At 43.4% G+C, this 22,738-nt stretch overlaps 1 protein-coding gene across 1 annotated transcript in view; it reads right to left on the reverse strand.

Moving 5' to 3' along the window:
- The window catches only part of LOC147706261 (bactericidal permeability-increasing protein-like), a 104,724-nt gene extending 82,592 nt beyond the window's left edge, over positions 1-22,132 (reverse strand). The window contains exon 1 of the mRNA XM_086932705.1: positions 21,934-22,132. The gene's annotated coding sequence lies outside the window, so the exon portion shown is untranslated. The remainder of the gene's footprint in view (positions 1-21,933) is intronic.
- Positions 22,133-22,738: the final 606 nt, after the last annotated feature.

The following is a 22,738-nucleotide window of genomic DNA, read 5'->3' on the forward strand; positions in this document are numbered from 1 at the left end:
GATGAAGGGCAGTCAATAGTAAGGTGAAACATGATAAGGATTATTCTTAAGATAGGAGTCTAAAGTTACTGGTAAAGAAGGAAGGAAGCCCAACCGAGATCAGCATCCTTGCTGCTCGGCCCACGCATTCAACTGACACTCTCTGAAACCATGCACACACCGGCATTCTAAGTACATCAGTCACTCTGGCTGAGCAGCAGGGGACATAACACTAAGAGGAGAATGCATGGCAAAAATCAAGATACCACACAATGCTCATTTTTAAAGATCAGTCTGGAGCAAGCAACGAATCGAGTTGGAAAGCCTCAGGGTAAAGCTAGTTTTAAACTTAGTTTAAAAGTCCTCCTGTTGGCGCCAATGCAAGATGTTGTGGCTCACTGTTGTTTGAGTCTTGTCCAACAACTTGATAGTTCTGTAAACTGTGCCAAGTTCCCCCAAATCTGGTTATTTAAGATTTTGCAAACTAGTAAATAGTTCTATGCTCAGTTTCCCAGCTTCAAAGCTCTTGCCGTTACCGACATCCTGCGTGGCAAACACAAGCCACCAATCAGAGCCGGCCTTTGCTATGATAGCACCTTAGGCAGAGGGAAATTTGGCTCCCTTGCTGGTGCTATTGAATTGAATAAGGCAGCAGGGGCCCGTTTTGTGCTCACTGGTCAGGCCCTGGCTGAGCTGAGCAGTGACTGGCCCCTGAACACAAACATCTCAGGACCTCCCCCAGCTCACCTAAATCACCGATAGGTTTGCTGCATCACGCTGATGAAGGTGTAGTTGGTATGTGTCAGCAGGGGTAAGAGGATGAAGGGAGGGAAAGGAAGGGAGCTAATTGGATGTTAAAAACATCGCCCATACTATAATGAAGGATTAAAACCACTTTCAGCCTGCAAACGCCTTTAAACTTGCAAATTAGACAGCCACGAGCCCGTAGGAGTACATACAAGACTTTTCGATTGTATAGTTTTAAAACGATGCAACGTCAATCCTTTTTTTAAATGGTCTGCTTGCTGTGTTAATAAATATTATGGGCCAGACCCAGTGCTGATCTGAAATGATGACAGGGGTGCTGCTGTTGAAATAACCTTAATGCACCTAGCTCTGTGCACCCCTCAGAATATTGGCACCCTGAGCCTGGGCCCAGCTGCTCGCCCATTCTAAAGGCTGGCCCGGCCGCTAATCCAGCATATAGCGCTGTTCAGCTTTGTTGTTTGCCTGCTGCTTGATAAACTGCTTGATAAACTATTTTAACTACATTCAATTCATACATAAAAACTGCAGGTGCTTTGTGGTGGTATAGAATTGGAAAGAGCTTGTTGCTCTAATATTGAATGATTCCCACTGGCACGGTATTTGGATATTTCAATATGCCCTATGAGCCAATAACACACCTTTGAACCTGTACACTACTTGTCTAGAGCATGTGTGCTACTACTAACCCAACCAACACCTCTGTGCTATTTCATCATCCTCAAGCCTGTGTGCTACTTGCCTCAAGCCTGTGTGCTACTTGCCATTGTGGAACCAGGGTGCGGCTTGCCCCCGAGAACTTGTAAACCATCAACCCACCCTTAAACCAGGTGCTCCTTGCCCACACTCGAGTCTGTTGCCTTCCTGCCTGGAGCCCAGGGGCGTAACACAGGCTCCCGCGGTGCGGGGGCCCCAGAGCTGCAGGGGGCCCCCTCAGCACTGTACTCAGACCTGAGAGCTCTGGATTAAATCTGGAGCGGGGGGTCCTCTGTGTACCTTTCAGGGGGACCCTTCAATGTTTGTTATGCCACTGCTGGAGCCTGGGTACTACATGCCTCCACTCCAAACCTGAGGACTACTTGCCCACCCCTGAGCCTGTGAACTATCCACCCACCCTTGAGTTTGTGGGTTATTGCTCACCTGTGAATCCAATGCCAGTGTTGAAAAAATCCAGCGATAATCAGGGTTCAGTGAGCCCCTCAGGCATCTTGGCCCTAGTGCCACTGCACCTGCTGCACCAATGGAAGCTAGGCCCACTGATATTTGCTGTATTTTTTCATTCAAACAGCCATGGGGCCATTTCTTGTCTTGCACTAGGGAGCATGACTGGTGCTTCAAATGGGCCGGTGCTGTCAGGTTATTTCGAGAGGCCGAGTACCTGCACTTATCAGCAGTGGTGTGATCTTTTTAATTGGAGAGTAATGGCATTTCTGAGGAACAAGCAGGCACTCTGGCATAGGGTACCTGCCACTGCCAGTGCTTAATTTGAGCCACTGGTTGCATTTTTATTCATCAGATTTAGACCCAGAACAAGAGAGTGAAATTCACACAAGGGGGAAGAAGCAGGAAGAGAAAGATAGAAAACAAATGTGGCAGTGAGAGAAAGCAGGGGTTAAAAAGACCACGGAAGAGTGATATAATGGGGCAGGGAGTGTCTGGCGTTAAATTAAAGAGGCCTGAGATTTGGAATCAAAACTAGGCAGACTTAGTATTCGGCACACCGACATGCAATAGCACTGGCTGCGGGCTTCTCAGCAAACGTTTGGGCCCACCGCTTATTCTTTTACAAATTAAGCACTGGTACTTCCACTTCAATGTTTCCATTTCAAGCACTGCCAATGACACACTGGCTACGCTACTAAGTGACTGCGCACCCGTGAATAGGATTTTAATTTCTGTTAATAAGGTACTTCTTTTGTATCTGTAGACATTTTCCAGCCTGAGTGTGTGATGTAAGTAACCAAAATTACATGCATCACTTCCTATGATAGAACCACGTCAAAGGTCATGCAATGTCGCTTCCTTTGATTTCATGGGGGTCCGAAGGGCAGGTGATGCCACTTCCTGTGACATCATCAGAGTGGGTCACATGGCATGTGATGTCACTTCAGCTACTCCTGGCATTTTGGTGAATCGACGTCCATGGTCAACACCCTAATGGTTTCAGTGCTGGGATAGTCAGGTCTGAGTAGCTATTGCACTTTACAATAATATTATTAGTTCATTCATTTATGCAAATAAAATAACATTTTGTGACTTGGCGATAGACCCTGTCCAATGGCAGGTTTGAGTTGTTGATTTGTTTCTCTTTTTCCCTTAACATTCTGATACAGAAACCTCTGTGTTTTTTGTATACATTTTTAGTAGTTATTGGAAATTATGTTTTTTGCTTTAACTTTTTGTATTTAGATGACATGTGTAGAGCACACATGTTCAAATGCAAATACCTGATAACTGGAAGTTAGTCTTAGACACATGGACGCCGTGGACTTTTTGTTTGTGGTCAATGACAAGTGTTCATGTTTATTTTGGCGACTGGACAGGTCGATCTGTTCGCGGAAGCGCATGCCCTTTAGCTGTTAGCTTACAGTACCGCAGTAGAGTTGTGGGAGAGAGGATTTTACTGTTGCTAATGCCTGATATGGAATGTGGACAGAGGCCTTCATGCAGTGTGCACTGTTCCAAGACAATAGATTCTCAGTAATTTCAACTATAGTCTTTCAATATGAATACAAAACAAACTAATCTTGTGTAAATTCAAATTCTTTTTTAGTAGTAAACATTATTACTAAGATATCACAATTCAATTATGTTCACCACAATGATTGTTCACTTTACAATCAAATAATGTGCGTATCACTATACATTAGAAATCATAACAGGATACTGTCAACATTTAAATATGTTCTGTATATTATCCACAACATAATATGTATCACATGTTCTATCTTGTATATATATCAAAATCAATTTTGGAGAAGCGCCGCCCAATGCATTTCGGGAACCGACGTTCCCTTCTTCAGGGGAAAATACCTAAAGAATACAGAAACATAAAATAACCAACTAACCTATATGCTTAGTATACATAGTAGATAGACACAGGGGGGTAAAGTCCTATATGGCTTACAAAATGACCTGCTGTTTTAGGAATGGAGGAGGTGACAATCAGTAGTGTTGCACCCCTTAGTTAAGTGTGATAAACATATTAAAGTGTTTAGATATATGAGTTCTCCTCTACTCCTCTGTATTTAGCTAATGCCTGATAAACATCTCTTTGTGCTAGATGTTTAAAATTGTATATGTGGTTCAATAAAGAAAATCTCTATTGAGAATGAGCAATGGTAGGAAATACCATGAACTGTAAGCCCTACTGGCATTACCAACACCGGCTTCAATATGAAGATGTATATATATATAATTGCGAACTTTAATAGTTTGTGCATATCCATAGTGCTCCCAGTATGCCCTTTGATTATATGCAAATACATGTAGGCAATTATTTCAGATACAGTGTACCCCAGGTAGTGTTACTCCAGTTGAAGAGTTTAGTTCCTCATTTTAAAAATACAGCAAGTAGTATCCCACAACGCCAGCATAGCAGGTTAATGCTGAGTTCACGGTACATACCACAGGCAATACCCCCACAGACTCATGCTCCAAACCAGTATGCCCCCCCACAACGACAAAGACGCCTAAGTAACTACGGCATATGTCGCTATTGCAGTAACAGTTTACTGAATGTCATGATGTAAAACCTGTATGATATGTACTCTCCAATCACACACAATGTGTGTACTGTGCGAAAATAAGTAATGCCAATAAAAAAGATTTTCCCCCAAAAAACAAATACATGTAGGCAAATGGAAGCAAGATTGGTGATTTTTTGGTTTCAATGGAGAATCAGGGTAAAAACAATACTGGCACCATTACATATTGGGGTCCCATTATAAAAGAAAGACATAAAGTGGACTCATGGGTCTCAGGCCATGCATGGGTGCAGATGTATGGCTTTCAGAAAGTCACAAGAATTTACAGATGTAAACCTAGAAACCATACCCCTAGCGAACTTAAGTGAATTAATTTTTGCAAGAGCAAATATACATCCTTATATTTGTTCATGCAAAAATCTGCCAAACAGGTGCAAATTTGTTTTCTTTTCTTTTTCCTCCAGGAGGAATTTGTTTTCTTTTCTTTTTCCTCCAGAAGGAATTTTCTTTCAAGCTGGAGAAAAAACCCCTCCTTTGCCTGCCCCTACCTTTTTTAGCGAGGAGGAGAGGTCACATCCTGCCCTGGAAAAAGTTGTAATCCTGCCGTTATCAGGAATACACTCCTGACCCTTTTTAGGTCTCGGCTAGAAACGCGCTGAAAGCGCGTTCTCGCCAGAGAACTATTGTCGGCGTCTCAGCAGTTTGAAGACGACGAAGTGAGACAAGACCTGGCCGCGCAGCGTTTTCCCATAGGATAACGTTGTGCGCGCGGCCAGGTCTCATCTCCACGGCATTGCAAGGCAGTCCGGATCGCGTCGTGCGCCTCTCTGGAATGCAGGGGGAGTCTGCAGAGCGGCGCGCGGCGCAGATAAGTGGCCAGCCACTGATGAGCACAAACGTTATTGAAAGAAAGAGTTTGAGGTCTCTTGTGTTGCTTTTAGCACTGTACGCTAACATACCTCCAGGCCATGCAGACATTTTGAATTTTCCTAGTAATCGGTCTTGACGACAATAGCTACGTGTTTAACAAAGTTTGTTACGTAGTCATGTGAAGTGCCGTCTCCCTTACCACTCCCGTGGTGATCTGCAATCAAGGGGCGAAATTGTAGCTTAAGTGGCGTCGCACTCTCGGTAGTCACTAGCAATTATTTTAAGCAAATTCAAACAAAGAGTTTCCTGTGCACCTCTTTCGGGAGAGGCGCACAACCCCCAAGACGATTCCACAAATTGTCCCTTGAAATTGCTTTAAATGAGTCCTGCAACGCAGGGGGATCGCGAAGTGCTAATTTCACAGACCTACGTTATCAACACGGACTGATTCAGAGAGAGGTAATATGAACGAGTGCAGGCAGAATGAGTCCAGCTCCGCGCGGCCAAAGTATCGCCGCCAGGACAAACTCTACACTTCCATCTCCAGTTATGTGCTCCAGGACACTACCCCGCCAGTCACATGCACCTCAGAGCCCAGGCTCACGCTCACCATCACATTCACACTGAAGGTCCCGAGCACCAATTACGTTACACAAGCACACATTCATTTTTGTTAGGCACAACGAGTTTAAGTGATTTGCCCAGCATCACAGGAAGCTGAAGGGAAGCCGAGACTCGAACCAGGTCCCCCAGCGCCAAAATCGGCAGCTCTGGCCGTTAGGCCACATTAGGTGTGCTTTGCAGTGTCACACAACCACATCCCAGCTGTCCCATAGCCAGGGTACTGTATCACAGTCGCTTACAGTCCACACTGCAGCTGCACACTGCGCAGTCACACAGCTAGGGCTCTATTTCCCCGGCCGCACTGTTCCTCTGCGTAGTAGAGGCTCGTACTGTCCTGAGGCCTGGGCACAGTACCACAGCATCAGCACAGCAGCTGCACCCTGCACACTCACAGTGCAACAGCGCTTCACTCCCGCCCTGGCCTTCCGCACGGCTGCACGGCTTAGTGTCCCACGACCCGCCTAACCACACGACCCGCCCAACCACACGACAGCTGCACCGTGCAGGGCCACAGAGACAAGGCGCTGTGCCCTACATCGCTGCCAATCTGAAGTGGAGAGGGGCACACAGTGGTGTGTGGTGGTATCGCAACCAAAGGACAGACTGCTTATAGCCTGTTTATGGCTAGAGTTGGTGTTCACGGGTTGTATTGAAGTGACAGCAGGTGATCACTGTGGGCACTAGAAACACTCAGCTGTACCGGTCTCTCTTCCCACATCACATGATGCCCCCTCCGGCCATCAGTGGCGTGCCAGGGGATTGATTCTCCAAGGTGCAGCCTGACTTGTGAAGAATGGAAGGTTGGCACAGGGAGTGTGTGCGGCCTATGACATGCGTGGCACGTTATTTCATAAAATATTCTACAGTCATCGGGACAAAAGTCTGCTTACTAAATGGTGGACACGTTCTTTTATGCACGTTTGTAAATTGCACCACGTGGTTTGGGAAATGCTTCTTGGCGCTAAGCGTCTGTTCTCTTATATTGAGTTGTCCACGGGAGGGGGGGGCCTCATCGTTTGACTGAAGTTACTTATTAAGCATTAGTGTTTATTTTATATCACTGTGTAAAATTTAACTGATTTAACTATTTAAAAATGCTTACCTGTAAAGCCAGCAGGGTCTAGCCAGCGCTATATAAAACATAGCACATATTTGGCTACCCTTGCGTATGAGCAGCCTGCTGGCTGTGTACACTGTGCGTCACTGCACATTGTTGGCTGTCCGTGAGTGTGAGCATGCTGTCTGGACTGTGTTTCGTTGCACATGGTTGGGTGTCTGTGCTTTGGAGCAGGCTGTGGGCTGTGTACACTGTGTGCCAAAGTACATTATTGGCTGTCCGAGCATGTGAGTGCACTGTGGGCTGTCTGGACTATGCTTCATCGCACATGGTTGGCTGTCAATGCGTGTGAGCAGGCTGAGGGCTGTCTGGGCTGGGGGTCACTGCATATAGTTGGCTGTCTATGCGTGTGAGCATGCTGTGGGCTGTCTACACTGTCACTGCACGTAGTTGGCTGTCAGTGAGTGTGGCTGTAGGCTGTCTGGACTATGTTCTACAGCACATTGTTGGCTATCCGTGTATGTAAGTAGGTTGTGTACTCTGTAGACTGTCACTACTCAGAGTTGACGGACTGTGCTTGTGAGCTGGTTGTACGCTGAATGGAATCTTTGCCACTGTACATTGTTGGTTGTCAGTGCTTGTAAGCAGTCCGTGGGATGTCTGGACTGCATGTTATTGCACATTTTCGTTTTTCTCGAGCTGAATTACCACAAAAAATTATGTATCCTGGACTGTGCATTGCTGTAGGTTACTGGCATTTTAACTGTGTCCGAGTGCACACTTGTGTGTGCTATTGCAGGCTTGGATTCACCAGCCACGTATTACTGAACGTTCTTGTTTATTTATTTATTAGTTTTCACTTTTATATAGTGCAAACTTTACCCGCAGGTATCAGAGCGCTTTAAATCAGCATGCTTATAACGCAGGACTAGCACTCTATATTACTGCCAACTTAGCTTCGCAAAAGCAACAGCTAACCACTCACAAACAATGTTTATATTGCAATTGCAAATTAATTTTTTTTAATGCAAAGCATTGTCATTTACAATGCCAGTAACTCAAACTTTAATGCTGCAAGACCTATTGCATTGCAAATGCTTGTTTTATGGTGGGAAGTGTTGAGAGAAAGGTTGGTGAATACCCTTAAACATGTAAGTCTGTTGGAGTGCACAAACTCACAGGGCATTCCAGTCCTGGAATGACCGGTGTACTCCAGCCCCTGCGAGAAGATTTGTTCATACAAATATCTTCATGAGAGTAAAACCTCTTATGAGTGCAGTCAGCTTTTGCACTTGTGCACCGAACTTGTAGCTTTGCGCATCGAGTCCAGAACTTTTAGATTTTTACAAGGTCTTGGAGAGATCTTCTACTTGTAAATGTGAATTAGTAATGGCTCTAGTATTTGGGGTATGCTCACAATTCGGACAAATAGAGAAATTGAGGCACAGTGAGATGAAATTATTTTACCCAAGATTTATACAACATGGTGAAGGAGAGAAGTCATGGGGTGTGTTGTCTCGTTTGCCCTCAGTTGGATACCTAGGAATAAACTAGAATATAATCTGGATTTATTTGCAGTATCATTTTGCGAAATTGAGTTAATGCATAAAAGTAAATTTGCCAAAACAATTCATAATATGCTTCCTTAATTAAGTGAAAAAGAGAGCAATCTTACATGTTGAAAAATGAAATATCCCGAACTCTTCTGCAATTTGAATTTAGGCATAACCTGGGCCATTGGAATCATGCAAATGTGCAGCTGTGGCATTTATTCCATAATTATGGACTTGCTGCATGTGCCACATAATCCATATTTAGCTGCATAATCAGCAGATTTTAACCAAAAAAATTAGTTTCGAGCTCAAACGGTCCAAAAGTTTGTAAAAGCGCAGTGACCCATGCTACTGAGTGAAAGGCCCTGTGCAAAGGTTGACTGGTCACCTTTCCGTTGCTTAGTTTTATATTATGTTAAACTGGTACTAATGAGGGGCAATCTATGTCCGGATAGTGTTAAAAAGTGTTATAATAAGAAAATAATGAAGTAATACTATCACAAATTGTGCTGCATAATTTGTCTTTTCTTGCTGCATAATTTTGGCAACATTTTCGCATAAATAGGTCCTCCCCTGCCACATAATTCCGGTGGCCCTGGGCCTAACTAAAGTGCTGGCATATTCAGAGCCCAATCGTGATCAGAAGACTGCCCTAGCCAGATCCCATTCATAAAGAGAGTCACTTCATAGCCTGTGAATATACAAAACATTTACACAAGTAGAGCCCTGGAATGTTCAAAGTCCAGCATAATCATAAAGTTGGCTAAATCAAGGCCTTGCTAGGATCCAAAGCTAGAGAAAGCATGAGCCCTGACATAGTCAGGGAGAGTGTTATCAAACTCTGCTTTAATGGCACTGGTGTCATCATTTGTTTCTTTACTGGATCATGCAAGTGTGTGTGGTTTTTTTAAAGGACAAGTAGACTTCTGAAGCATCTTGGAGAAGAAAATAGCTTATAAAATTCCACACCCCTGTTGGACATCATTGTGAGCAGCCGCCTCCAACGCCTATTTTAACATGCCTACAGGTAAGTTTACAAATGGAGGTTTCATCTTACTTCATGGATTTAACCCTTTATGGTCAGGCTGTACTACTTAGTAACCACCCACCCAAGATGGCTGACTGAGTGGTAGCTTTGTAATCTAGCTCCTCGTTTCAAGAAGAGACCTTGTACTTTTTCCCCACTCCCCACAAGCCCTCCACTGAAGTATCTGTCTGGGGTCCACTATCAAGACCGACAGCGTACTTTTACCCTGGGGATAGAATCTCTCTCCCTTCCACACTTAGATTTAATCATGAAGACCTCAAGACCGACCAAGACTGACTCTAGAGGCCGACTCTTCCTTCATCAGGCCTTCTCCACTCATTAGCTCAAACCATAATGATTCCAGAACTGGAAATTTAGGTTTGCCCTGCTGGCTAACATCACCAAAAGACCTCACTCAGTGTAACCGGTCAGTTACTTTTACAGCGCCACCGATGTGGCCATCGGTAGCATGGAAAGACCACACAGGAGAGGAGTTCATTTGTACCTTCATCAGTAAAATCAGGCACGCTCATCGTCTTCACCCTCCAAGCCATCCTAGAAAAACGCAGCCCTCCAATTTGCTCCTACCGTAAAAATTTCACTCTGGCACGGTGTTCAAGAAGCTACATCCGTTGACTGCGAAGTAGAATCATCACGGTCTGATTTTAAGACCGCTTTCGCATGCAGCCGAGGTGGAGAAGGGTTGGCGCAATTCGGTTCATAGCAGTGGGCATTTGGTGGCCCCTCCTGCAATCCATGACCAAAAACGGTTCTTGAAATGGAAACATGACCCTGAAACTCAAGCTGGCTGAATGTCAAACTCAACGTCCACTCTAACATCTGCAACACTAGACTATCAACCCCTACTTCTGGGAAGAATGTGCTGTCATGACTTAACTGCTCCCTGTTGGAAGGTCCTTGCCAAATCTGCTTTCTTCACCATAAAAAAGGGCTGTAAGCTGCCCCTCTGAAATGTTGGTCTAGCGCCTCGAAAGTGAGGGAACACAGTCTCAACAGCCGCAGACCAGCACGACCTGAATGCGCAGACAGCTATCTACAGGAAGTTTCAGCCCGATTTTGTTCTTTCACTTCCAGGGCAAACCGCTGTCATATTCCAAACAGCCAGCCTGCTGCCTCTCACCCATTGTACAATCTCTTATTTCTGATCCTAGCAAAGCAGCTTTCCGGGTTCAAGTCCTCATCATTCAGACTCCTTTCATGACCAGAAGTGTCCCTTCCTTATGAGCATATTTGGATAGCAGCAGAAACAATGTGGGCCTACAGTATTCATACTGCCTCTTGTCATAAGTTAAGAGGGCCAATCAGCCGAGCTCCAGCTGGCCTGCCCATAAGTGACCAGACAAGTCCTTAGCAACTCTCCTCCTCCAAAAGACAGCCGATCCTTTCATGGGCCGCACTGGCCAAAGAAGGACAGTGGAGGTCTTTCAGCTGCTCATTCAACCCATACCTTAGGTTAAAAGAGCATGTCACGACTGTCTTGCCTTAGGTGACCAGGGGGGTTTTTACCATCAACAGTTTACTGTTTCACACTTCTCTTGTCTTTAGTTAAAAGACCCAGTCAACCCCTTTAACTGGCCTGCCCATTAGTGATCAAAAGGTCTAGATAGTCGCTCTGACAATTCTTGACAGCCATGTGCTAATACTTCATTAATTCTTTCTTTCTTTCTTTCTTTCTTTCTTTCTTTCTTTCTTTCTTCCTTTCTTTCTTTCTTTCTTTCTTTCTTTCTTTCTTTCTTTCTTTCTTTCTTTCTTTCTGTTACAAAGCGTGTGCAGGCCTACTCCTGAATTGACAGACGTACCCATCTCAATTTCACTGGTATTCAGCTGAAAATGTCCCCAATCTGATAGAAACCTCAGACCTGCTCATATGGGACCGAGGGTCCCATCTAATACAAACTCAGCAGTCAACAATGATCCTCATATGCCTCAAAGCTCACCACAAAAAAATCTCAAATGCCACAAACCGACCTCCACAAGAAGGTTCTGCAACCTGGCGTAAAGCAACCGAATGAATGGAAAACCAACCACCTACATCCACAACTTCGCCATAAATGACAGTTAAAGCAACTTAAGATCCACTAAAGATCATCACCCACAAATTGGTGTGCTGAGAGAACAAACAAACTCATATCTATTCTGCATGTCGGAGACATGACTAAAGGACTTCTTGTAACACATCATGGACTCAACCTCACTCCTGGCTACAGGATCAAACAGACAAAGCAAAATAAGTGGTTGGGGCAATTAATTTCGGAGTCTCTAACTATTGTCGCATCTGTTATGCTTCTTTCAAATGCATGAAAATGGCACTGGATGAAAGTGCATCCTTAACTATCTACCCACGTATAATGTACTGGCCACCTAGCTCTCAAACAACTTTGTGTAGCGTTCTCCAAAATGGATGCTCCCAACCAGATATTAACTCCCACTAAGACCTACATGGGAGACGTCAATATTGACTAGGGGAACCAGCTCTCGATCCTCTTCTGAGAAGTACAGAGTGACATTAGGATGCACCACCTCAATCAACAATCTACGTGGGAGACGTCACTATTGACATGGGAACCAGCTCTCGATCCTCTACTGAGAAGTACAGAGTGACATTAGGATGCACCACCTCCATCAACAATCTACGTGGGAGACGTCAATATTGACATGGGGTGCCCAATTGAAATTAAAGGAGAACGGAGTTACCAGATCCACCACAGCCCTTTTGCATTTTTCTAAAAGATTGGGCTCGAGACCTATGGAACTATGGCATGTATTTATAGAGCCAAATGTGTGGCAATTGCATCCTATGGGGCAGACATCTGGGGCTACGTTTCAGCCCCAGGCATCCAAATTGCAGAAAATAATTTTATACGAACCTTGTTACCACTCCCGAAATCATCTCCTACATACTCAATCCATAACGAAATAGGCTTGGGTTATGTCACCGATCTCCTAAAAATGTCCACTCTGTTATGTTGGATTAAAACCTGGACAAATGAGGAGATCACATTGAACCATTGCATCCTCAAAGACTGTATGTCCCTGGACAAATCAGACAATATACCTTGGCTGGCGTATGTTAGAGCGGCATGCGTGAAGCTAGGGCGCCCGGAGATGTACTCTCTCCCACAGAATCTTAAAAAAGAGGACGTAAGGTGGGCCAAGCAGCATTTTCGAAACTTGTTGGAGAGTGAGAGGGAAACGGTTGAACTTTGTAAGCCAACGGTAAGAACACTTTTTCAACTTTCGTCGACCATGGCTATGGAACCTTATCTAAAATATGTAACCAAACCTTACCATCGTTTTTTACTCATAAGGTTCAGGTTCAACCTGATACATCTTGTTCTTGGCTCGTATACAAAGTGGGGTATCCCAGAAAACTCCCCACCCTGCACCTGCAATTGTTTTTCCACACAGGACACTTTGCACCTAGTTATGCTCTGTGAACATTACTCGGCGGCCCGTAAAAAATTTCTTGTCCCTATCCTGAAAGACTTAAACTTTGTCCAGGTACGGCCAGCTCTATTATACCTTCAGATGCTGAACTCAGTCCAAGTCACATATGGTGTAGCTTGTTTTTTGGTAGCAGCCGCTAGACTAAACAAATCAAGAATCGCCTCAATAATTAACCACCAAACTTGATACCCGCAAAAGAACTCGGTGGGAATGTCCTACATATACTGTAATGGGTACCCCACACTTCTATCTATTTTTTAAAGAAAACTGTTTTGTAGAACTTTTTTAATATGCAATCACTTTCATACTTGTTTAATTGCTTTTTAACTTTGCTTTCTGAATTATATTGTGCTTTTATGGTTTTAATTAACCGAATAAAGTTCTTTGACATGGGGAACCAGCTCTCGATCCTCTACTGAGAAGTACAAAGTGACATTAGGATGCACCACCTCAATCAACAATCTACGTGGGAGACGTCAATATTGACTAGGGGAACCAGCTCTCGATCCTCTTCTGCGAAGGACAGAGTGACATTAGGATGCACCACCTCAAACAACAATCCACCCTCTCGACTCACAACAAAGGAAGAATCTTGCACCTGATGTTCTCTTCTTTTGAGGGCTGCTCTTGCCTCACCCCTGTGAAGATGACTGGAATGACCAATACCCCCTACAGATCAATTTTTGCTTGGTAAACTTTTTACACATGAAAGCTCAAAGTTCCAAAAACTGGGTTCAAAACCACAAATTATTCACTACAGAGGCCTTAAACTAACGTCCGTTAACTATAAGAAATGTATCAAAATAACTTAAATCTCATTTGCTACCATTACATAAAACCTATTGACAAATTTGCCAACTGCCTCCCTGCAAAACTAAAAGCTCCAAAACGCACACCCAGCAAAACCATGGTTCAATGAGGCCTTGCACAGGCATAAAAAGCAATTCAAAGAGCTTGAAAGACTACGGCAAGTTGGGCAGATCAAATCTAAACGGAAGAAAACCAGAAAGCAATTTAAACAAGAAATTAGAAATTTACATCCCACTTGCAGAAACCTTCTTGTGCCTTATTCAACATCATTAGAGAAAAAAATGAAAGTCTGGAAGGGCAAAATATCATCTCACCTCTACTAAAAAAAGCAAGTTTCCTTATTTTTTCTTCTAACCAAATTACTAAATTAAAATAAGACCTTTCTGGAAAATCTTCCCTACCACCTATCTTTACTCCTAAAACAACCAATACTTGGGAATCTTTCCAGAAGCGCAATCTATCCAAAACACTTAATGAAATCCATACTCCGGGCGAATTGGAAGCCGCAATTAAGGCTCACTTAGCTCTAACCCGTCTCTCTGACAGCACCACTGACCTAACCAACCATTATAACAATTCTATTCTTGAAACCCTCAACCAAATTGCTCCAATCAAACTCAAACAACAAAAAAACATTCCTCCTAAGTCTTGGTTAAATTCTGAACTAAATAATGAAAGACGGTCCCTTAGACATTCTGAACAGATCTGGAGAACTCATCCAAGCGTGGACAATCTGGCTATCCTTAGAACTGCTAGATCCCAGTAAAAAAAAACACATATTTAACGAAAAAGCCTCCTTCCTACATTCTCAACTGGATCAGGCTAGAAACCGCCCTAGAGAACTCTTTAACATTGTAAAAAAAACAAACCTCCACTGGCCCTCCTAAAATATTAGCCTCTTTTGACAAATGCGGGGAAATTGCCAGCTTCTTTACGAACAAAATCAACATGATCGAACTTTCCTTCTCTTCGCTCCCACTATCACTCCAACCTACCACCATCCTACACACCCTCCCCAACACCCATAACTCTCCTTCGACCACACTTTCCACACCGCTCGATACCTCTGTTCCCCTCCCTGCTCTACTCCAACAGGATACCCTTCCAAAAACAAACCCCCCTACTAAAAACAATGCCTCTTGGAGCGATTTCAGTCCAGTAACAGAATCTATGATCACTAATATCATTGTCAAACTAAAACCTTCTGCCCACTCCAAAGATCCTCTCCCCGCCCTTCTGGTTCAAAAACTTAAATCTATTGTTGCCCCCATATGGACTAAAATTGTAAATTCTTCTCTGTCCACTGGATGTGTCCCTGCCTCCCTTCAACTTGGTCAAATCTCGCCAATTCTCAAAAACACCACAGCTGACCCCAATGATCCAAACAATCTTCCTCCAATCTCTAACCTCCCATTCCTCTCCAAAGCCCTTGAAAAATGTGTCCTATTACAACTAGAGAAACATATCGTCTCCTTCAGCCTCCTTGATGTCTTCCAGTCCGGCTTTAGAAAGGGATGCAGTACAGAAACTACTATGCTTAATATCATTGATGACATTCATCGTTCCCTTGACAAAGGAGAATCCTCAGTACTAATCCTTCCAGACCTCTCAGCTGCATTTGATACCGTCCACCACCCTACCCTTCTCAACACTCTCAAAGATCGATTCGGTTTGGAAGGCACGGTATACAAATGGTTCTCCTCATTCCTACAAAATAGATCTCAACAAATCAAGCTTAGCCATTTCCTCTCTAAACCTCAACCTGCCTCACTCGGCGTCCCTCAAGGATCCATCCTCTCCCCTACCCTATTCAATCTGTTAATGGAACCACTCACCCTCATCCTCAAACATTCTAATATCAACTACCACCTCTATGCTGACGACACCCAGTTATATTACAAAATCAAATCTCACAAAGACATCATATCCTTCACCTCAATGAGACCCTGAAAAAAATTCAAACCTGGTTCCATCTGAACCATCTCAAACTGAACCCCAAAAAAGCAGAAATCATAATTTTCTCCCCCAAAAATAATTCTCTTCCCATTCAACTTTGGTTAAATGACATCAAAGCTCTAAACTGCCCTCTCTCCACCTCTAATTCTGTCAAATCCCTAGGCATCAGTATTGACCAGAATCTTAATCTCATCCCCCACATTAAAAATGCATCCAAAAGCCCTCTTTTCACCCTTCTCCACCTTAAGAAACTTAAACCTTTTACTCCTGCAGAAGATTTCAAACTTGTTGTCCAATCGCTGGTCCTTTCCAGGATTGACTATGGCAACGCCACTTTGGCTGGCACCCCTAAAATCCACCTTGCTCCAATTAAATCTGTCCTCAGCCTTGCTGCTAGACTCATCTCTGATTGTAGAAAATATGACCACATCTCCCCCGTCCTCAAAAATCTCAAGTGGCTCCCAATAGAAGGTAGATCCATCTATAAGATTGCCTGCATCACTCACAAAGCTCTCCACCAAAACTCCCCTTCCTACCTTGCAGCAAAACTACACAAAGCAGGTTGCTCGAGATCCCTGAGGAGCACAAACTCCCTTGTCCTGATCCCACCTAGACTAAAATGTCAAAAGACCCAATCCCGTGTGTTCTCTGGTAACGCCCCCACAATCTGGAACTCTCTCCCAAAAGATATCCGTTGCAAGCCCTCTTACCTTCTCTTCAAAAAAGAACTAAAATACTTTTTCTCAACAAATATTGGGGTATCTAATGTTACTGACACTGTACATGTTCCAAGTATTGGGGTTTCTGATGTTAATGACACCTTACATGTTCACTCCTCTCTCCTCTATTATGAACTCCTCTTTACTCCCCCTCTCTATGCCCTCATACTCTTACTCCCCCTCTCTTCACCCCCTCTCTCTCCTAACTTTCATTATTCATTTCCATCTTAATTTCTATCTCTATTATTTTTGCCCCATTAGACATGCTGATTAGCTATCATTTTGTAACTCGTTCTTGCTAATTTTTTAGTTTATTTCATTGTTTGTTTTCACCTGCCTTGTAAAGCGCTCTGATACTCTTGGGTCCAGTAGCGCTATATAAAACCTTTGAAATAAATAAATAAAAATAAATACATTTCAGCAAAAACAATCATAGAGAACTGTCAACTATTCACACCTTTCAGCTCACACCAGTCAATACATTGCAATCCCAAGGTCTGTTCCCCAACAATCTAAAGTAAAATCAGATCTCAGCCATAAACAAGAAATCTAATGCGGACCATGAAAACCTGGAACATTTCAGACCCATCAACAACCTCTCGTGTTACAATAATCCACTGAAAAATGTGTTGCACTCCAACGAAACAAGCACATAAGCCACATGGACTTATTTGTCTACATCCATTCAGGCTTCAGAGACTTTCACAACTCCAAAATTGCAACCCTGAAGATCTAAGAAAATGTATCACATCCTTGACAAGGGTGTAGTTTGCCTACTCATCTTCTCGGATCTGTCAACGGCATTTGACATTTTAGACCGCAATCTCCACCTCAAGACCTTGGAACTTAGAATGAGCCTCAGAGGGACAGCTCTAAGCTGGTACCACTTTTTCTTGAATGGCTGGGCCCAGCTCGTAACATTGGGGAACTTCACATCAGAAACCGAAAGAATTACTTGTAGTGTTCCGTAAAGCTCAACACTCTTCCCAATCTTGCCCAACCTTCATGTGGAACCATATGAGCTATTACTCAACAATATCGCCATAAACCTACATCAATGCGCCCATGACACGCAGTTGTACCTAAAATTAGATCTTGTGCAAGACTTACATTTGCTACAAAAGCAAATAAAAATAATACATGACTGGGGGGGACTCTCATTACTTAAAACTGAACACATAAAAAACAGAGCTCCTCCTAATCAACCACAAATCCTCAAACAAAATCGATCCACAGCTGTTCACTGGACTATCTAAGATGAGGCTCAATCAAACACAGAGCAGCACAGTCAGATCCCTGGGTTCACGCTGGACTCCTCTCTTACTCTGACAGCGAGCACAATGGCGCCATCTGCCAACCTCCATGTCCATCAACTGATGAAATGAGACTTCTTCTCTTCCAAGTAAGCTTCACAGCCCACACTCTCATCATTTCAAGAAATAACACCAGCAATACCATTCTAGCAAGTTTTCTCACATCAACTCAGACTACCCGCAAAGTCATCTTCCATTGCAGAGCTAGACTTATTGCTGAGAAACAAGACTTGACCATATCTCCCCCATTTCTGAAAGACCGCCATTGGCTTCTACTGGAGGCGTAGATCAAGTTCAAGATCAGATGCATCACTCGCAAAGCATTACACTATGACCCGGGTCGTAGTCATGATGACATCTTTCACCCTTTGGTTTCACAGCTTTTAAAATTTATTTTTCCTGCACAATGGATTCATAACACTTGGTGGTCTTCTGTCTTTTGCTATTTGCTCTCTCTATTACTTTCTGTATATATAGATTCTTGCTTTTGCAACCACAGAGGTTATAATATGGGCTTCCTTGTTTAAATTCTAGCCCTGAAGAAGTCAGTGGATAGTTCTACGTAGACAAAACACGCATTGGCTAAGAGTCCTTTTGCTGTTGGTTGGAGCCACAGGTTATGTACTGCTATGCTGGTGGCCAGAAGTGACTACTTGAGAACAAAGCTTGGAATAAATAAAGAACAGAAGAAGAATTCTGTGAAGTGTTTTGTGTGGACTTTTCTAATTACTATGGAATTTCTTTGCTCAGGATATTAATTCCTTGTTTCATTTCATGTGTGGACAATTGTCTACACAGCTGGTAACGGTGGGTGATCATTACGCAATATCTTTGAGTATTCCTTTTTGACTATATGTACCTTGCATGACTTCGCGCATTCCATACCCTTCCACCTTTCTTTTTATATTCTTCGTCTATTATTGTTAGTTCTCCCTTTTTTCACTCTCCCTCTGCCCTCATCCCACCTTCCCTGCCTACAAGGCCCCCATCCAATTTTCCCCACCCTATTAGCTTATGTAGGTTAAGGTGGGTAAATCACTTTAATACATGTTCTGGTGACAAGGCCCTTCTTTAAAAACTTAAAATAAATAAGTCAATAACCATTCAGGAGTGCTGTTGTTGCCCTGGATGTGTTGTCCCAATCAGTGCTGGAATAGAGTGGCAACCGGCGAGATCCCGGTACTGGGAGCTATTCTCGAGCTAGACCAGGTTGACCGCAGAGAACCATCCCAAATAAACCCAAATCACCATGTGACACTATAGTCTGCTGACCCAGGAACACCTGCAGTGGCTTTACTGCACCTTAGGTGGGTCCCTCTTTGTTGAGCTGCAACAGTCTTGTTTTCCTTTCCATCCTGACCAGCTGCATTTGCCCACTTCGCAGCCAATCCAGTCCGTTTTGTTGAAGCAGTGGCTGGGGCAGCTGGCGGTCACATCTGATTCTCATACTGACCCTCACATACAGCAGCCCATCAGGACCCTCGACGCATGCTGTGGGGTCACTTCGCAAGCTGCCACTCGATAGAGATTTCAACCCGTTTGTGACTTTCTCAGGATCTGTGTCTAATATGTCTATGCATTTGGTATAAGATTTGTTTTCATTTTTATTATCTGTGTAAAAATGTTAGGAGTTATTACATTTTTTTGTTCTAATTTAGCATTTTTAGTTCCATAGTGGGATGTGGGTTTATAGAGGAATAGCGTGGGAAGTTATTTAATTGCTTAAAATTGTAAAGCGCTCTGATGTCCTTCTGGATCAAGTTTGCGCTATATAAAACTTTATATATAAATAAATAAATGATCAACAAGTGCACATCGATCATGTCAGGATACGTGTATTTGATGAAACTGACACAAAGGGGCAGATTTACAATAACTGGTGCATCCCTGCATATTAGCAGGGATGCGCCAGTTATTGTGCGTCAAGGCTCCGCCACTATGGATGCCCCGCATTTACAATTCGTCGCACCATGGTGCAAAAATGGACAGATGCGAGACGCATCTGATGCCGTAAAGGCGTCGCATTGCTTGAGTTGCGTCATAAGCGCGACACAGCTCTAGCAAGGCTCGGGGGTGCCCTATCTGTAAAATGCTGCGTCAATCCTTACGCCTGCTTCAAGCAGGCGCAGGGTTTTGACGTAGCATGGCCTTAAAAGTGGCTGAGTAAAATCTTGTAGATTTCACTTAGCCACTTTTAGGAGGCGTTCCTGCGCCGGAACGCCCACCCCCTGTGCCGGAACGCCTACATGTGGCGCAGGGCTTTACAACGTGACACATCTCCCAGATGCGTCACGTTGTAAGTACCCTGCACCATGGCGCTGGCTTTGCGCCGCCGCTGCGTCACAAAAGGGACGCAACGGCGCGTAAAAGAGGTGCAAGGGGCTTGTAAATCTGCCCCTTAGTACATAATATAATGCAGAACGGAATACACAAAGAGACAAGATGGAATTGGTAGGTCAGCTTATTCAGTTATGGCTGAAGTAAAAAAAAAAGTTCTGAGACTAATAAACAAGGAGAACACAATTTTTTAATATCCAGTAAGCGCATTTTTGGATTGATATAGGAAACTAATAAACAGAGAGAGACAGAGTATGTCAGGGAATGTTGACCAAGGAGATTGTGTTAAAATGTAGATTTAAAACAGAATACCAGGTATGCTTGTCTAGGTTTGTATTTTAACTAACAATGATATGACTTTAAATAGTACATAATATACATTTAATTGCTTGGCACTTAATAAGTATGTATTTCTACTTATCAGTACACATTTTAGCAACCTCAAAATACCAAAAATGTAGATAGTACCTGCAAGTTGTTTAACGTATGCCTTGAGGCTTGCATAGAACTGTCAGAAGTGGACATGTATTTCACCCAGCTATTTTACCAGAACGGCTACATGTGATAACCTGCAAGCAACACAAGGATGTTTGGAACAAAAGCAGTAACCCATTGAGATATTGTTTTCTAAAATGCAAATCTGTGAACTACACAGCAATCGCAGCAAGCACATTACCCACTGAGCTGTATTTATAGAAAATTACAAGCCTGCGACTCGATGATTGAAACAGGCCTCGTCGCCAGTAAATGTACAAACCACTAGAGTTTTGCTGACGATTCTGCTGGGTGCACATTGACCTGTGCAGCAGGTGCAGTAACAGTCTACGCTATCTTACAATACAACTTGTATGTAACTGATTGGGGATGCCTGTGTAGCTTTTCTGTGGCATGCTGTCTTGCTGCTAATTCTTTAGGGCAGAGTTTGTAAAAAAGTAAAGCGTAGCCTGACTGCCATGGGCTCTGCTCCCGAGGCCTTTGCCCATTTCTGTTGCTGTACACCCCTCTGATTTTTTTTACATTTCCTGCACTGGTCACATTATAACTGCTTAATTTGAGCCGGTGGTGAGTGGGCATCGTGCTTATTTTTGGAGATCTTGGTTTGTTTGAGCTAGAGCCAGAGGGAAGCCTAGAACCGATAAAGGAAGAGGAAATGAAAAGTTGAAAATGGTGACACGGGTGAATGGTACCTGCAAGAGTTTAAGTCAAAATATCTCAGTGGGTTATTGCTTTTGTTGCATACATCCTTGTGTTACCTGCCTTATAAAGTAGCCATGGGTTGTAGGCTGGCATACTGGAAAAGACTGGAAGTGTAGGGAGGCACATTTACCAACAGTCCCGATTCAGGTGAAATACTAGGATATTTTTAAGTAAAAATTGATTTTTTATGACATTCTGCATTTATTTGCGAATTAATGGGAGAATTAGATCCCTCTAATTTTGTTTTCTTGACCCTCTTCATCTCTGCTCCCTGCTGTTAGCATGTATGGGAGGGTGGAAGAAAGAAGCAATGGGGTCGAATCCAGATTAGACAGCCTTAGCGTTCTAAAAATCGGCTCCGGAGACGAGCGCCTAAAAACAACTTTAGCCTTTGCTAGGCGCTAGTCAGAATTGCTTTTAAAGTTAGATTTTGCTATTTTCCTTGTACAATGTGCGCCTACAAGCTCTAGCATGAAAAGCGCTGTTGGCTAGAACGGTAAGGGTATCACGTGTCATCATGTGACGTCAGAGACACCTGACAACTTGCTTACCTCTCTCTGGGATGGCTGGAGGGGAGCTCCTGTTTCTTGGAGAACGAAAGGAAAAATAATCAGCCCCGCCTCAATGGAATGCAGAGATGGCGCAGCGCCAAGATGAGCGCCTGTGGGTCGAGGCGCACTACAGCTGGACTGGATCGGCCCGCGCGCTCCTCAAGAACTGAGAAGGAAATCTCAAAATACCCTTCGTCGCATAGTGAAAGAGCACAGATGAGGAAGTGCTGCCCACCGGAGGAGGGTGTGGCGTGTGGGCGAGAATGGGCAGCGTCTCGCGCACGCCCCTCCTGCCTGGTCCCACGGGGCTGTGTGTCACCCTGGCCTGCCACACAAGACCCGTTCTTCCGGTCGGCAGCTCAGCACTTCGTATTCTTTAGTAAGCAGGCTTGCACAACCGCACCCCCTTGCAGAGACTGCCCCGAGGTTACTACTGTATGATTGATATATATGTATTGTAATTGTATTTATATAGCGCTTACCACCCCTGACCAGGCGTCGAAGCGTTTTTTCGGCGAGTAGCACGCTACTCCGGGACCCATAGAGGATTAGTGTTGAATTCGTTTAGTGAAATATGAAAGTAATTTAAAGTGGTGGATATGTTAGTCAGTTATTTGGATTCAGTATATATATACATATATATATATATATATATATATATATATATATATATATATATATATATACATATATATATATATATATATATATATATATACATATATACATATATATATATATATATATATATATATATATATATATATATATATATATATATATATATATATATATATATATATAT

This window comes from Lissotriton vulgaris, chromosome 7, assembly GCF_964263255.1.
Source record: "Lissotriton vulgaris chromosome 7, aLisVul1.2, whole genome shotgun sequence".
NCBI lineage: Eukaryota > Metazoa > Chordata > Amphibia > Caudata > Salamandridae > Lissotriton > Lissotriton vulgaris.